Source organism: Cnephaeus nilssonii, assembly GCF_951640355.1.
Source record: "Cnephaeus nilssonii genome assembly, chromosome: 9".
NCBI lineage: Eukaryota > Metazoa > Chordata > Mammalia > Chiroptera > Vespertilionidae > Cnephaeus > Cnephaeus nilssonii.
In genome coordinates this window covers 71,771,695-71,788,929 of record NC_137080.1, presented here as the reverse complement: position 1 = coordinate 71,788,929, position 17,235 = coordinate 71,771,695, and the positions used below count along the sequence as shown (strand labels likewise).

At 40.7% G+C, this 17,235-nt stretch overlaps 1 protein-coding gene across 1 annotated transcript in view; it reads right to left on the bottom strand.

Moving 5' to 3' along the window:
* The window catches only part of KHDRBS2 (KH RNA binding domain containing, signal transduction associated 2), a 520,521-nt gene that overhangs the window by 247,162 nt on the left and 256,124 nt on the right, over positions 1-17,235 (bottom strand). The gene's annotated exons all lie outside the window — the stretch shown is intronic.

Genomic DNA, 17,235 nt, shown 5'->3' with positions numbered 1-17,235 from the left:
ATGAGCCAAATCTCTGCCTTTTAGCAGGAATAGCTGGAGGAACAGACAATGCTGCAGGAAGATTTGCTCCAGCATCAGTGGCATTACATAACCTCAACTGATGCCACCAAACAGCATCTGGTTCTTCAAATGTTCTAGGGTTTGCCTAGTCTCTCCTATTGTCCATAGGTATCTGAGAGATTTTTACATGTCCCCAGTCTTCTGACCCAGTATCTCTGCCCTTGCACTTAGTAGATAACACTACTTCCTACTTCACCAGGAGTTATTGGATGGGATCTTTAAGAATTGAAATATTGATTTGGGTTAAAAATATCAGGGTATAGTCTTACCACATCACTTGATGATGTTTTCAACTACCGGCATTAAGAACAGCCTATGGAAAAGAATACTTAAAGCTATATTTAAAGCTACCGGTCATTTCTTTAAAGATTTAATCTTAGATGTGATAAAATCTCAGTTAATGCAGATGGAAAAAATTGACTTGTGAAAGTTCTGAATTTAAATTTTATGGATACATCAGGCACAAGTAAACCAAGTCTGGTAGCTCTTAATAACGTCAGAATAAATTAAATGGAAAAACACACATATAAAGCCAGATTTCTTTTGGCATTAACAGGCAGTAAAACGATCCACCGCACACTGCCAAGCTGCAGAGTTTTGTAGACCAATTCTGAAATGCAGTATGTAGTTTGTGGCAACCATCTGCTGAAATCTCTTTACTTCCTGTCATTCGACTCACATGAAATTAAAATATCGATAGAAACAATTTCTGCAGGGAAACTGGAAAAGCTAATAGGAAAGTCAATAAGGGTTTCATGAAATTATACAGTCTGGTTTCTTGATACTTCTACTACTCTTGCTTATATAATAGGAATAAGAATAAAAGATAAACCTAATAAAAAGTAACTCTGCCACGTGCAAGTGAAAATATGAAGATGATTTCAAGGTAGGTGAAATGCAATACAATGTTAGATTTACCACAAAAGTCAAATCTGCATTCAACGGGAGCCATATTAATAGGAAATTCTAATAAAAAAGTAAAGTTTAGCTCTATAATAAAACATTAAATGTGTTTAAATGCCACTGTCAGGAACTTCTGGGTCCCCTGCCTCTAAGCTCCTATATTCCAGCCAGGTGTATGTTTTTCTGCATTCTTCATACACCTGGCGAGGCTTCATGGCTCTCTGTGATGATCCCCAGGGCTCAGAGACATCCTCCTTTAGATCCTCCATTAAGGTATTTCTTGTTGGAATTGATCTCCTGTACTCTGATAGCTTCTTCCCCACCTGAACTTAGAGCACCTGTTCTTTTCTCATAGTCTAGTTGTCTTCCCTGGCCATATGTGGCCCTTCACACTATTAGCCCTGGCTATCTTCCAGGCCCTCTGCCCCGGTCTCTTCAGTATGTATCCTACTGATATGAGACAGCTAACAAGAATTATCTGACTCCAGAAAGGATATATGTGGCCTCACCCCAAAACTTTAGCAATAGTCTCGAACAGTGGTCGGCAAACTCATTTGTCAACAGAGTGGCAAACCGCGGCTCGCGAGCTGCATGTGGCTCACAAGCCGCAGTTTGCTGACCACTGGTCTAGAATAATCAGCAGATACCAACTGAATTCTATATCAGGGTATGAAAACAAATGTAAAACTCAGAATCATGCTTTTATGCATTTAGTTAATTTTCAAGGCTGATTTCATCCATTTCTTGGTATTCAGTCATTACATTTTCAGAATAATAAGAATATTTTTTTATTTTCCCTTTGAATCACACAGATGGAGTCTAGTCGCAATCGACGTTTTCATATATTTAAAATTACGATTCATACAAAGTTTTAGGCAAGTTGTGCATATTTTCGCACTAATATTATTAATAGAAACTGACCTCATTTATTTGCTAATTGTTATGCCATTCTGCAAATGTTAATTTATATAAAATATGTTAATATGTACATTGGACATATAATATTGACAGCATTCTTGGCGACAGTCTTTTTTTTTAAATATATTTTATTGATTTTTTACAGAGAGGAAGGGAGAGGGACAGAGAGTTAGAAACATCGATGAGAGAGACATCGATCAGCTGCCTCCTGCACACCCCCTACTGGGGATATGCCCGCAACCAAGGTACATGCCCCTGACCGGAATCGAACCTGGGACCCTTCAGCCCGCAGGCCGACGCTCTATCCACTGAGCCAAACCGGTTAGGGTGGTGACAGTCTTTATAATTTTGAAAGTAGTTTAACTGTGTCTTGGAGGTCAAAATCAGAGCCAAAATAACAGATAAATTTCCACTGAATATGTGGTTTTAAAAATAAACACTTAATTTCAATATATATTTGTAAAAAAATCTTGAGATCTTTATAAGCTGTTGTTTTCTAAAATAATCTAACCAAAACATCATAATAATTTTCATGTCCAAAAATAATACAATACCAAATGAAAAGTAAAATTTTTGGAAATTGTTTCTAGTTCATCATAAACATGTTACAGCAATGTTTAAAGAATATTCAAAAGATCATAAGCATTAATCTCATTCTACTGGGTTTTGGAACAATTATAAATAAGAATGAATGGGGTGATGGGTGGTAATGGGGGAATAAGGACACATATGTAGTACCATAATCAATAAAGACATTTAAAAAATAAAAATATAAAAGGTTGAATGGCTAAACAAACAAAAAAAGATGCTTTTCTGATTTATATTTGTGAAGTTACACAGTGAAAAATGGCATTCATGTGGGGAGAAGTTTTTATACTCAACTGATTGTTAATAATTACAATTATGTGTGGTTTGATGTTTTCCACAAAACTGTGGTCAAATGAAGTGGAATAACTCATAAGCAATAGACACATTGGACCTCAGATCAATAAAAACATGAGCAGCTTACACTGATGGATTTTATAAAATAAATATGAAGGTCAGATCTGGAACATTTCAACAAGAAGCAGTATGTCTCCATAAAAATGCCCAAATTCAGCGACAAATAAATTATTCTAACATTTTAAAAAATTTGCTCCATGAAAAGAATTAATTTTCTTCCCTTAACATAAATTTATTTTTTATAAGATTATATACATTTGAGAGAAAATTTTGAGCCAAAAGTCTTCATCTTAATGAGGTAAAGAGAACGAAAAAAAAAAAAAAAAGCACCTTGAGAAATTCTGCTACAGGGTAAGATGGAATTAGCACATTCTACATGATTTCTCCCAATGAATGCATGAGGTAGTTATTTTAGGACACTTAAAAATATCATGCAGGTTGAAGAAGAAGATGAGAATTTGAAACAACACTAAACTGGTGTTAAGTTTACTAACTTTCCCTCTTCATGTATCCCCTGGCCTGGACTCAAGTCAGTGCACAACTTGGAAGTGAGCATTGTCCGAATAAAGAGAAACCTGAGAGGAATTTGCCCTATGATTTCTCAAGAAGGTGAGCATTGTATTATGCTGAGACAATAGCACTACAATAAACTTTCCTTCATTGACTCATGCAACAATTATTTACTGAATGCTTACTATGAGCCAGGCTCTTTTCTTAGTTCTTTCTCAGGTGAGAATCAATAAATATAACAGACAGAGATCACTGGATCTTATATGCCAGTAGAAGGAGACAGACAATAAACAATAGACCTAATACAGTAAGTAAGAAAATTATATTGTGGTTTAGAAAGTGATTAGTGCTTTCTAATCTGATAAGACAATATAAGCAGGGTAAGGGGAATCGGTAGTGCCGGCAGGGTGAGCAAGATGAATTTAAGTAGGGTTTTGGGAAGGACTCATCAGAAAACAATGACATCTGAACAAAGACTTACAAAAGGGGAGAAGTCTACAATGCTGAATCAAGGGGAGTTCATAAACAGGCACCACCTGCTCAAAGGTCCTAAGGTGGTCACAAGCCTGACCTGCTCAAGGTAGGGTGAAGTTACAGTGGCTGGAGCAGAGGGAGCAAAGGAGAGTCACAGAACATGAGGTCCAAATAAAATTGTGGGGTGACCAAATCCGGTAGTGTCTTGAAAGCATCATACATTATTTAACTGTCACTGGGCATGAAGCAGAGTGCCACTGCAGGGTTTTGAGCACAGGATTAATGTGGTGTGGTTCACAGTTTAAGATGGATCATTCTGGATGCTATGCTATATCGAAAACAGACTGTGTGGATGCCATAGAATAAATACGATAAATGCAATAGCAGATTTTATAGGACTAGCTTATAAAATATTACTGAGTAGGATAATGTAATCACTCACAAATATATGTGTGTATATATATATCTATATATATGTGTGTGTGTGTGTGTGTGTATGTGTGTGTGTGTTTAAGAGATACTACTAGAACCTCTGCTCCATGGAAAACACTCTAGGAATGTACTTGTGACCTAAGGCAAGCATATCTTACAGGCAATCTTCAATAAACATCATGCCAAGCAACTAAGCTTTGATAGGAATTGGGCAGCAAAGCTTTTGAGTTTATAATCTTTGTCAAGATCTGAAGAGCAGATCCATTGTGTTGTCAATCAAAGGTATTACCATGTGCTTTTAAAGTTTGCAGTTAAGTTGGACAAGAGCTGGTCTTTGGACTAGCTGACAAAGGGCTAGTTTTGGTTTTCACTACTTTATAGAAGAAGTGGTAGTTAAAATAAATAAGGGGTCTCCCTAGGATGCCTGTCTAGGTAGAAAGAAACATGACCTCATGTCTCGAGCAACTTGTAATGAAGCAGTAACTATAAGCACATTCAAGATTATTTTCAGGAAAGTGTTGTTCTAACATAGACAAAATAATGTGTGGCCCCAATTCTGTGTTCCACTGCACTGGCTCCCAATCCATGGACTGCAGACCATAGGAGGTCAGATTCTTAGTGGGCAGTGTCAAGGTTTTGCAAAGGTGTCTGTTTATCCACATTTGCATGTGAATTTTACTTTTCAATTATTTTAAATAAGTACAACTACTATATGTGGAAGATCCATTAAATGTCCCAACATTCAACATGTTTATAATTCGGGGGCCTCTTTTTAGAGTTAGAGGATGGTCAATAATGATATAAATACATTTGGGAGCTACATGCAATAAATCATTATTTTCTTTATCTCTTTTCATCATTACTTTGTGATAAAAAATTAGGTAGTAATGCCAATTATTTAGGCTAGGTGTCTCTTAGGTTGTGACAGAAGGATAATATGTAAATTTTATATAAATCAGATGTACATCCATATCCCACCTGCTTTATGCAGAATATGGACTCTGGAATCCCAGATTTTCAGTTTATAAAAAGAAAATTAATTTATATTTTATGTATTTAATTTTTTAAATCTTTATTGTTGAAAGTATTGCATATGTCTCCCTTTACCCCACTGACCCCTTCTAGCAAACCTCCACCCCCGCCTCAGACCTTTACTACACCATTGTTTATGTCATGGGTTATGCATATAGGCATACAAGTTCTTTGGTTGATCTCTTCCCACTCACCCCTGCCTTTCCTCTGAGATACAACATCATTTATATTTTAAAGGTGATATCAAAGGTGTGAAAAACTCTGTTTTTGTGGAGGTATGATTAAAGAAAAATGACTTTCTAAGCACGTTTGTTCTTACTCCTCACAAAAGTAATAGTAGGCATTTTAATTATCAAACATCACTAGAGTTGGTTAGTATGTAGCAGTGAAATAAAACATGGCAGTAAACTGTCTTGACAGGGACATTGGTCAAATATATGCAAAAGCAGAGGATATCTCCTGTCGATTTGGTTTCCATTAACCATGTTCAAAACATGAGATGTGACCACAATTAAAGGTCTTTATAAATGACTCGAGGCCTGGTGCACAAAATTCATGCACTGGTGTGGGGGGGTGTCCCTCAGTCCAACCTTCACCCTCTCCAATCTGGGACCCCTAGAGAAATGTCCGACTGCAGGTTTAGGCCCGATCCCGAGGATCAGGCATAAACCTGCAGTTGGACAATCCTCTCACAATCTGGGACTGCTAGCTCCCAACCGCTCACCTACCTGCCTGCCTGATTGCCCCTAACCAATTCTGTCTGCAAGCCTGATCACCCCTTAACCACTCCCCTGCTAGCCTGATCAACGCCTAACTACTCCCCTGCCGGCCCGATTGCCCCCAACTGCCCTCTCCTGCTGGCCTGATCATCTCCAACTGCCCTCCCCTACTGGCCCAGTCACTCTGACTGCCCTCCCCTGCTGGCCCAGTTGCCCCCAACTGCCCTCCCCTGCAGGTCTGGTTGCCCCCAATTGTCCTCCCCCACAGGCCTAGTCCCCCCTAACTGCCCTCTCCTGCAGGCCAGGTCACCCCTAAGTGCCCTCCCCTGCCTGCCTGGTTGCCCTTAACTGCCCTCCCCTGCAGGCCTGGTCCCCCCCAACTGCCCTCCCTCCCCTGAAGGCCATGTCACCCCCAACTTCCCTTCCATGCTGGCCTGATCGCTCACAAATGCCCTCCCTGCCAGCCATCTTGTGGTGGCCATCTTGTGACCACATGGGGGTGGTCATCTTGTGTGAGGGCATGATGGTCAATTTGCATATTACCTCTTTGTTATATAGGATAGCATTTAGTGTTCTGTAATCTTCTCTAATAAAATGGTAATATGCAAATTAACCATCACTCCGCTACATAAGCCACGCCCACCAGCCAATCAGGGCGAGTATGCAAATTAACCCAAACCAAGATGGCTACAGCCACAGAGAGCAAGGTTTCCCAGGTAACAGAGTAAGCCAAGCTTTCCATAGCCATTGCAGGCCTAAGCCTCCACTCAAGCTACAAAGTTTCAATTATAGAAGGTAAACAAATTCAAACAAATGGCAACAGAATGGAGCTTGAGAGAGCAGGCCAGGGTTGCCGGCGGCAACAGGGGAAGCAAAGCTTTAAAGCACACCCTGGCTGGGCTCACCCGCTTAAGGCAACAAAGTTTCAACTGTAGAAGGTGAATTAACTGCCACAGAGATGGCTGCCGCCCCGGAGGGAACAGCAGGCTTGGCTCCGCTCCAGGCTACAAAGTTTCAATTGTAGAAGGAAAATAAATCCCAGATACCAGGGCCTCCGCTTAGGTTGCCAGGGGGCGTGGCCCGCCTGCAAACCACCACAGGCCCCTCGCTCAGGCCACCCCACGCCCCAAGAGAACCCCACCCTGATCCGGGACACCCTTCAGGGCAAACCAGCTGGCCCCCACCCGTGCACCAGGCCTCTATCCTATCTAATAAAAGAGTAATATACAGATTGATCATCACTGCAACACACAATATAGTTGCCCCCATGTGGTCAAAGATCCTGCCCCCATGTGGACACAACATGGCCACTACAAGATGGCCAGCAGGGGAGGGCAGTTGGGAGGCACCCGGCCTGCAAGGCAGGGCAGTTGGGAGGCACCCGGCCTGCAACGGAGGGCAGTTGTGAGGGACCAGGCCTGCAAGGCAGGGCAGTTGGGAGGGACCAGGCTTGCAAGGGAGGGCAATTGGAGGTGATCAACCCTGCAGGAGAGGGCAGTTAGGGGTGACCAGGCTGGCAGAGGAGGGAAGTTGGGGGCAAACAGGCTGGCAGGGGAGCAGTTAAGCATCAACCAGACTGGCAGCGGAGTGGTTAGGGGGTGATCAGGCTGGCAGGCAGAAGTGGTTAGGGGCAATCAGGAAGGCAGGCAGGCAAGCAGTTGGGAGCCAGCAGTCCTGGATTGTGAGAGGGATGTCCGACTGCCCGTTTAGGCCCGATCCTGGTGGGCCTAGGATCGGGCCTAAACGGGCAGTCGGACATCCCTCCAGGAGTCCCAGATTGGAGAGGGTACAGGCTGGGTTGAGGGACAACCCCCCGCCGTGCACGAATTTCGTGCACCGGGCTTCTAGTATGTTATGAAAAAATAAATGATAGAATTTTAGTATCTAAGAGAACACCTGAGAATACAGAAATATCAAGGTGAGATAAATACAACTGTTATAAGAATTAAACTTCCATAAATGGAGATCTTGATATAGCATGTTGTGAATGAGTGAGATAATATTCTGAACAAAGAGATACTTGGCCAAATAAATATTGTAAATCCTTGGTTAAAAGTTAGTTCAGCTTCCCTACTTCAGGACCTCTCAGAGCCTTTAAAATGGTAATTCAGGCTGTGAATATCGAAGAAGGAAATACTGAAGGCAGCATTTTCTAAACTTAATTGACCACAGGGGCCCTCTAACTTTTTCTTTTCCCATGGATCTCTGTCTAGAATGAATGTTCCACAGAATATTTTGGGAAATTATGTTCTCCCATCATCTACATGAAGACAGTTCCCTAATGTGGTCTGATTGGAACACATAGCCTGCAGGTTTTATAGGTTCCCCATGATCCTCTACATTATGATGGGAAAGCCTGTATATGGGCCCCAATAAATCCAAAAATAAAGATTTCTTCTTGATAACCACACCTGTGACCTATAACTTAGAATGATTTCTTAGTAATATGTCAAGAAGTAAGCCTGGGGAAATTTTGTTTCTTTCTTTATATCTAACTACAGAAGCTTTTCCATAATAAAGACAGCTTTTAATAATCTCATGCTGTATGCCCTATGAAATGGCCAATTTTTATTTTGTTTTCAGGTTAATTTTTGAAATGAATGATACCTAAAAATAGACTATAGATCTATAAATGTACTCCTTTCTCTGTGAATAGACTGCAATACAAAATATCGAACCTCCTATACTGCAGCTCATTTACCACATGGATTCACTTACAGAAACCATCAAGAATGAAGCTCAAAGGTCAATAACGCATTGTCCCTTGTGTCAAAATTGGTGCTATAGAGGGATAACACTGCGTTTTAGTGACCCATACATATCATAAATACCAGTACATATACATACATTGTTGTAGAAGAATTTCTAGCTAATGTAAAAATTCAGTTAAATACTTTTAACTTGTTCAACATTGTGAAATTCCACTTCCATCGATCGATATTTATTGAAGCTGTATGTAGTAGTATCAGGCAGCATGTGGCTTGTTACCTGTAATCTAGCTCTGATGTCTGACTTCAGGGAGCTTTGTTTCAAGGGAAACACAGGGTAGATACATGTGCAGATAGCAATCCACTGTCAGTTCATACTACTCTGCAGCACATTGGATCTGCCCTCACATCGATCAATCACATTTTAAATCCTGAAAGTAGATTGACTATTTCTGAAAGATAAACTGCAGTTTCCTCCTTGCAATTAACAGCTTGTTATTACATGTGTTGATTGGAATTTTCAATTTTTTAAAAAGCAACATCTGAGGTATTTAATGAGCTGATGTGATTTACAGACATTGAATTATTTTTTAAAATAAATTAAGCAAGCGTTGTCTTGATCTAGCTTTCCAGTGATTCTGACATTTGAACCGTAACAAAATTACAGATGAACGAGCCAAACAGCATGGCAGAAATGTGCTTCAAAAGAAAACCACTTAAGCAGATTTCCACACAGGTGTTTAGGCAAAAATAGAATCTGTCAATAGGATAAAAAAAATCTTTAGTCAAATATGTATTGTTGTTTTTCTACATATGGGTAAACACCTGGATCCCTAGAAATATTTAGAAAGTTTAATGTTTTACTTTATATTGCATTATACATGTAACTCATGAATATCATTGTATATTATGGAGAATTTGTTAATCCAAGCACTTGGATGAGGAGAGGAAGCTAAGGGTTGTGGCTGTTTTGAAAGGGGGAGCTTTATGTTAGTTTCCTAGAGTTGAGATGGAAACAATAAAAGGAAAATGCTGAAATTAAAGTGACAGGAGTTCAGAGGGTTTGCACATTACCATCTGCAAGGACTTAGGGTTTGCCAAGTACCCGGGGCCAGTTTCAGGATATTTTAAACATCTGCCCCCCCACCCCCACCCAATGAATCAAAACCTTTACAGGTGTGGAAGCTTGAAGGCTTTGAAAAGAGGCAAGAAGGCCCAGATTCCAGACTGCTGCAGGCATGGCCCAGAACCAGGCCTGGGAGGAGGACAGACATTAGGTTTCCTGTTTCTTCCTTACCTCTGAGTATTTTCACTCAGATAATAAAAGTCCAATTGGATTTGGAGAGATGTTTAGTGCTCAGGTCAACATTCTTTCCCACAATTGCTTTTTTCCCTTGTAACCCATGTTCAGTGCATGTAAATGGAAACCACAAAGCAAAGGAGAAGAGGTATTGTCCAGATTGGTTGGATATGGGGCAGTAAAAAATCTGACATCCTAAAAACAGTCACTCTGGTCACCAATATATGGAAGCATTTCTTTCACTATAATATACAATTATTTGTAATCCCAAAGAATCAGAAATAAATAATAGGTATAATTTTTGCATATGGATATTCTGGACTATGGCAATGATTTCCTATTTCAGAGGATGTTCAGGCATTTTACTGCAGGGGAGAGTAGAGAACAATGGAACTGCTGATATTGTGATGGATAATGTTTAGAGAATTACTTCAATTAGAAGTGGAAGTTTGAGTGACTGCAATGAATTAATCTAAAATGTAATAAACAACCCATAGTCAGGTTTTTTCACCCTTGTGAATCTACACTAATAAAAGAGAAAAATGCAAATTGACCATACCTCATCTATGCCTGCAATCCACGCCCACCAGCCAATCAGGAGTGAGTATGCAAATAAACCCAAACAAGATGGCTACGGCCACAGAGCAAGCAGGAGAAAGCCAAGCTTCCTGCCCGCTCTGGCCGGCCCTGGCTGCCACTCAAGGCTACAAAGTTTCAATTATAGAAGATAAATAAATCCCAACAAAAATGGCAGCAGCCACAGAGCTGGAGAGAACAGGAGGCTTGAGTTTTCCCGGCAATGGAGGAAGCAAAACTTCTTGCCCACTCTGGCTGGCCCTGGCCGCCACTCAAGGCTACAAAGTTTCAATTATAGAAGATAAATAAATCCCACCAAAAATGGCAGCAGCCACAGAGCTGGAGAGAACAGGAGGCTTGAGTTGCCCTCAGCAATGGAGGAAGCCAAGCTTCCCACAGCCCTGACCTGTCCTGACCTCCGCTCAAGGTTACAAAGTTTCAATTGTAGAAGATAAATAAACCCCAGACACCAGGGCCTCTGCTTTGGTCACTGGGGGGCGTGGCCAGCTTGCAAACCACCACAGGCCCCTCGTCCAGGTTGCCCCATGCCCCATGTGAACCCCCACCCTGATCCGGGATACCTTTCAGGGCAAGCCAGCTGGCCCCCACCCATGCACCAGGCCTCTATCCTATCTAATAAAAGAGTAATATGAAAATTGACTGTCACTCCCACACACAAGATGGCTGCCCTCATGTGGTCAAAGATGGCTGCCCCTATGTGGACACAAGATGGCCACCACAAGATGGTGTGCAGGGGAGGGCAGTTGGGAGGGACCAGGCCTGCAAGGGACAGGCCTGCAAGGGAGGGCAGTTGGGGGCGATCAAGCCTGCAGGGGAGGGCAGTTATGGGTGACCAGACCGGCAGAGGAGGGGAGTTGGGGGCGACCAGGCCTGCAGGGAAGGGCAGTTGGGGGGAACACAGGCCTGCAGGGGAGGGCAGTTAGTGGTGACCAGGCCTGCAGGGGAGGGCAGATGGAGGCAATCAGGCTGGCAGGGGAGCAGTTAGGCATAAATCAGGCTGTCAGGGGAATGGTTAGGGGGTGATCAGGCTGGCAGGCAGAAGCAGTTAGGGGCAATCAGGAAGGCAGGCAGGCGAGCAGTTGGGAGCCAGCAGTCCTGGATTGTGAGAGGGATCCCAGATTGGAGACGGTTCAGGCTGGTCTGAGGGACACCCCCCCCCCCCCCGCACAAATTTCGTGCACTGGGCCTCTAGTTTTTTCATAAAGAGCCACATTTCCTGATTTTATTACTTTGATAAGAAGTTTAGGGTCAGTTGGCAATAGACAATAAAGCTTCACATTTATTCAGCGTGTATGGAATCTTATTCCTGTTCAATCAAAGTCTCATGATTGATATTGGGGGGGAAATGTCTGAGGGAAATACATTCTAAATGTTCTACAATTGATATAGCGTTTGTAACTAAAGTTTGGAAATGAGAATTATGCTGAAAGGTAATGAAGTAGAGTTGGTAGTAAAATTACCTCATTGTAAGTAAAATATTCATTCATTTAAAAAGAGGACTGTAAGAAAAACTACTTTTCTATTATAATTATCTTCAGCTAGTTTAAGGCAAAATGACCTGTACTTTTCAATATAGATCATTTAGTTTTCTAATATAGAATAAATTTAGCATTTTAATGAATTTTAGACATGAATTTTTCTATTTCCTGCTCCCATACAAAGAGTTTGATGTTTCTAGTGTAAGGCCCTTAATCTTGGATCCATGAATGCAAATCCCCTGGATTTCTGTGTAAAATATTAATGTCCTTGTGCATTTTTGTGGGAAGACTATCTGGAGTTTTCATCTGATTCTAAAGTGATCAGTGATCTATGTGGCAGTAGAAAATGATGGTATCTTAAAAAGCCAAGGTCCTTATAAGGTGATAGGATATGACAGTCCAATTCTTTTTTGTCTTATAAACAATATAAAGCATTTTATTAGCTTTATTAAGGTATATTTGATAAAGTTGTAGAATATTTAAAGTGTACAACATGATGATTTGATACACTGTAAAAAGATTCCCACCATGGAGCTAATTTACATATCCATCACCTTACATATTTACCTTTCCCCCCTGAAACTGTTAATATTGTCCCTAGCTGCATGAGGACCCTATGGCTATTCTCACCCTGAATTCATCTTTTTGGAAGGTGGATTTTGAAAGATCCAAGAATCTGTGGAACCATTGGAATGAGTATTCCTAGATCAGATATTTCATTTTTTTCTTACCTCAACCCATCCTGTATTTAAAGAAAACATCTCTCTAAAGAGTGTCATAATCAGATGTGTTTTTTTTTTCATTTGTTTATTTATAATTTCTAAAATTCAAGCAACATTAAGAGCAGGAAAAGTAGTAATTTTGGGCCTGATTTAAGCAACATTAGGAATATATTTGGGTAATTTATCAAATGATTTCTAATACATATTTATTAAATTTATAGAATAGTGTTATAAATTAATATCTATAAAACTATGTATTTTAATTGGAACACATTTTAAAATAAAACAGGATTTGTGTTATTTTCTTTTAAAATTTAAAAATTATCTTTTTCAAAGTCATACAAATATAACAACATACATGAAGTTATAATTATAACATTGTGTTATGGTTGAATTATTAGATTAGAGTAAGATTTCTTTACCTTCAGTTTACATGAAATAAATTAATTAATTAATCCATTCAAATTTTAAAAGGGAAGAGGGAAAAAAGTGAAGAAATAACTTACTTAAAAATAATTTATGTATTTATTTATTTTCTTGTTTATTTATTTGTTTATTTTAGAGAGAGAGAGTTAGAGGGAGAGGGAGAGGGAGAGAGAGAGATCAATTTATGCTTTTATTGGTTTTCTCTTTTACGTGGCCTGAAAAGGGATCAAACCACAACCTTGGCATATTGGGACAAAGCTCTAACCAAATGAGCTACCAGGCCAGACCAAGAAATAACTTATGATAGCAGTAAAAAATCAATGAACTTTGAGGCAGAAAAATAATAAGATTTACTTGAAAATGCTTTGATTTTTATAATAGTTTTCCAAGCTGTACACTGGAATCAGTCCTCACAGATATATCTATCTGTACATGCATATGAGTGACAACAAGGCCAGCAGTGGGAGTGTAGCTGAAAGGAGAGCTTTAAAAGGCTGGGGAGAGGGAGCCAGAGGTGCGATGCAAACCAAAGTTTGGAGGAATCACAAAACATGATTTAGGAGAAGCTGTGGATTAGAGAAAGACTAAGAGAGTGGTAAGTAAGGAAGGTGGCTGGGAAGAAGATGAGAAGTAAATAGACACACAGAGAGAGGTGCATCATTTTAATGCTAAGGATACTTCTCAGGCAGCCAGGATGCAGTTCTTCATGAGGCCCTAGATTACTGTTTTTCGTGCTCTTAACATTTTCATGGGAATCTGCCTCTAGTCTCAGTCTCTCTCTCTCCCTCTCTTCCCCCTCTCTCTTAATTTATTAAATAATAGTGACCCGGTGAATTAAATTTGTGCACGGGGGGTGGGTGTCCCTCAGCCTGGCCTTCACCCTCCAATCTGGGACCCCTCAAAGGATGTCCTACTGCTGGTTTACAGGGATTGGGCATAAACCGGCAGTCAGACATCCCTCTCACAATCCAGGACTGCTGGCTCCTGACCACTCATCTGCCTGCCTACCTGATTGCCCCTAACCACTCTGCCTGCTGGCCTGCTTGCCCCCAACTGCCCTCCCCACCAGCCTAGTCACCCCCAACAGCCCCCCGTGCCAGTGTGCTCGTCCCCAACTGCCCCCCCTGCTGGCCTGCTCACGCCCAACTGCCCCCCCTGATGGCCTGCTTGCCCTCCCCTGCCCTCCCCACTGGTCTTTTCACCCCAACTGCCCACCTGCTAGCCTGCTCATTCCAAACTGCCCCCCTGCTATCCTGATCACCTCCAACTGACCCTCACTTATGGCCTGCTATCCCCCAAGTGGCCCCCTGCTGGTCTGTTTATCCCCTATGGCCTCGCCCCCCACCAACCTGATCACTCACAACTGCCGTCCCATCCTGGCCTGATCACCCACAACTGCCCTCCCCTCTTGGCCTCTAACCGCCTCTACCTCAGCCCCGCAACCATGGCTTTGTCCAGAAGAACATCCAGAAGGTCTCCTGGAAGGTTTCTTTTTTTTTTTCAGTGCCTCCTAGAGTGGAGGCCAGGGCCGGCTGAAAGCAGGTATCTGGGATTTATTTATCTTCTATAATTGAAACTTTGTAGCCTTGAGTGGAGGCCAGGGCTGGCCAGGGCAGGTGGGAAGCTTGGCTTCCTCCATCGCTGGGGCAACCCAAGCCTCTTGCTCACTCCAGCTGCATGGCTGCCTCCATCTTAGTTGGGTTAATTTGCATACTCCTGATTGGCTGGTGGGCATGGCTGATGAGTGTAGTGGAGGTACGGTCAATTTGCATATTTCCCTTTTATTAGTGTAGATATGTAATGCCGCTTTTCTCCACACATGCTTTTGTGACTTAATCTTAATAAATCCCTTTTCATCATAACACAAAGGGTCTAACCAAAACAGAATAACCTTGTCCACAGTTTTTGGAATATTGGTTAATTCTGTAACTTTGTTACCCATGTAAGAGGACCTTGAAGTTCAGAATGGTGATTTCAAATAGCACTTGGTTTTTATTCCTAAGAATAATCAATGATATACTGTATTCGTTATTGTGTTAGTCCCCTTTTTGCCTTCTGTAGTTCACTTTCTAAGTATATTTTAATGTGCTACATTGTTAACCACTACTATTAACTGTGAGAATGACCACATTATAATGTAAGGAGGTATCAGCTTGTTAGAGATAACAGAGTATTCCTTAGAGAGTCTGGCAAAGCATAATTTCAACACATGTTATTTTAATGCTTCTACTCCTACCATAAAAGTTCCATTACAAATTCCTCACCTATGTTTAAAACAATTGCAAAGTGATTTGACCAAGGTTATAATGCATTTGTGCCATGAAAATAAGGAAGTGAAAGCAAGGAAGAAGTCCCCAGGTAGAACAGACGCACGGGGATCTTACTGAATTAATGAATATCTAAGAATGAGCAGGAAAACTATACCTGCTTTATCACTAAAAATAATATTGGCCAATGCTTACTGAATGATAATAAGTCCAGAGTTGTCTACGTGAGAAGATAAAGGCATAGAGAATGCTCTAAATATGGAGGAGCTTAATAAAGTTTACACCAACATTGCCACATGTAAACAACTTGCTTAGTCCTCTCCAGTAACATCTGAGAGATCTTATAGCAGTTGGGCCTTCATATTTTGAATGTTTCCCTGATGAGGAGGCATCTGACTCATCCCTCTTTTGCTGTCTGACCTTGGGCAGTTCAGGTAACCATACTGGCCCTTAATATCCTCATTGGTAAAATGAGGATACTATTCCACCAGTGGTCTTCAAACTACCCTCTTGGAAGCCCCATGATTCTGAAAACTCTTTAGGGAATTGGGGGGGGGAAATAAAGTATTTTTAAGTATTTTATTTTCAACCATTAATATTTAATTTGCCTTGGAAACCTATTAATTGCTCTGAGCCTAAAATCCCTCCAAACTCTAGAATTATATGAATATATCTATATAGGTATGGGAATAAAAGCTTTAACATAGAAAACATTTCCTGTGACAAAGTGGGCTGTACTTTTTAAAATATATTTTTTTATTGTTGATACTATTACAGCTATCCTCCTTTACCCCCCTCCTCCCAGCCCCTACCCACTCCATCCCCAGGTCTTCACTACTCTATTGCCCGTTTCCATGGGCTATGGCTATAAGCATATAACTTCTTTGGTTTATCTCTTCTCATCCCCCCAACCCCAACATATAGGTAGAAGGTGGATAACTACTCTCCTTCTACAGTTAGAATATGGTTTCAGCTAAAATTACTCCTCTTACAAAGTAAAGACATCATCTTATCCCAGATACACTTTAAATTGAAATGTGAAACAGACCTACTATGTAAAATATGGAGGATAAACAATTAGAAAATACACAAGTTTTTGATACAAGAAGAGTAACCCTTTCTTTAGAACTTAGATATATAAACCAAAATATGGAAGACCAATAAGAATGACAATATCAACCTTAGGTTCAATGAGCAAAGATAGTCTTGTTTCCAAAAAATCTGTTATTTAAGTACTTTGCTACCCCTTGTCAGCAAAAGGCCACTGCCACCAATCTCTTGCCAACTGGAGTCCACCATTTGGGGTGCTGTGAAGGCAAAACCTATATTTAAGTGAAACAGCTCAACTGAAACAGTTTTCAAGCTGGGGAAACCCGATCTTCAATAGAAATTGACAATGTGCTCCACTGAGACAAAGAAGAGGATGACTTATATAGAGACAAGTGTCTACCACTCTCCTATACTTTCTGATTGGTCTAATTTTATGCAAATGAAGATTTCAGATTCACACCATTTGATTGGTCCAAATTGCTTTATCCTCAGTGATCAGAATTGAATGTTCTGATTGTAGAGCCATTTTGATTGGTCAGTAAAGATTCAAATGAGTATATAGCTGTAGAACTCTAAATAATCCAACTTAAAAAATGGGCAAAGGACACTTCTACAAAGAGAATATACAGATGGCCAATACATATGTGCAAAAATGTTCAAAATCAGGAATCATTAGAGATATGCAAATTAAAAGCAC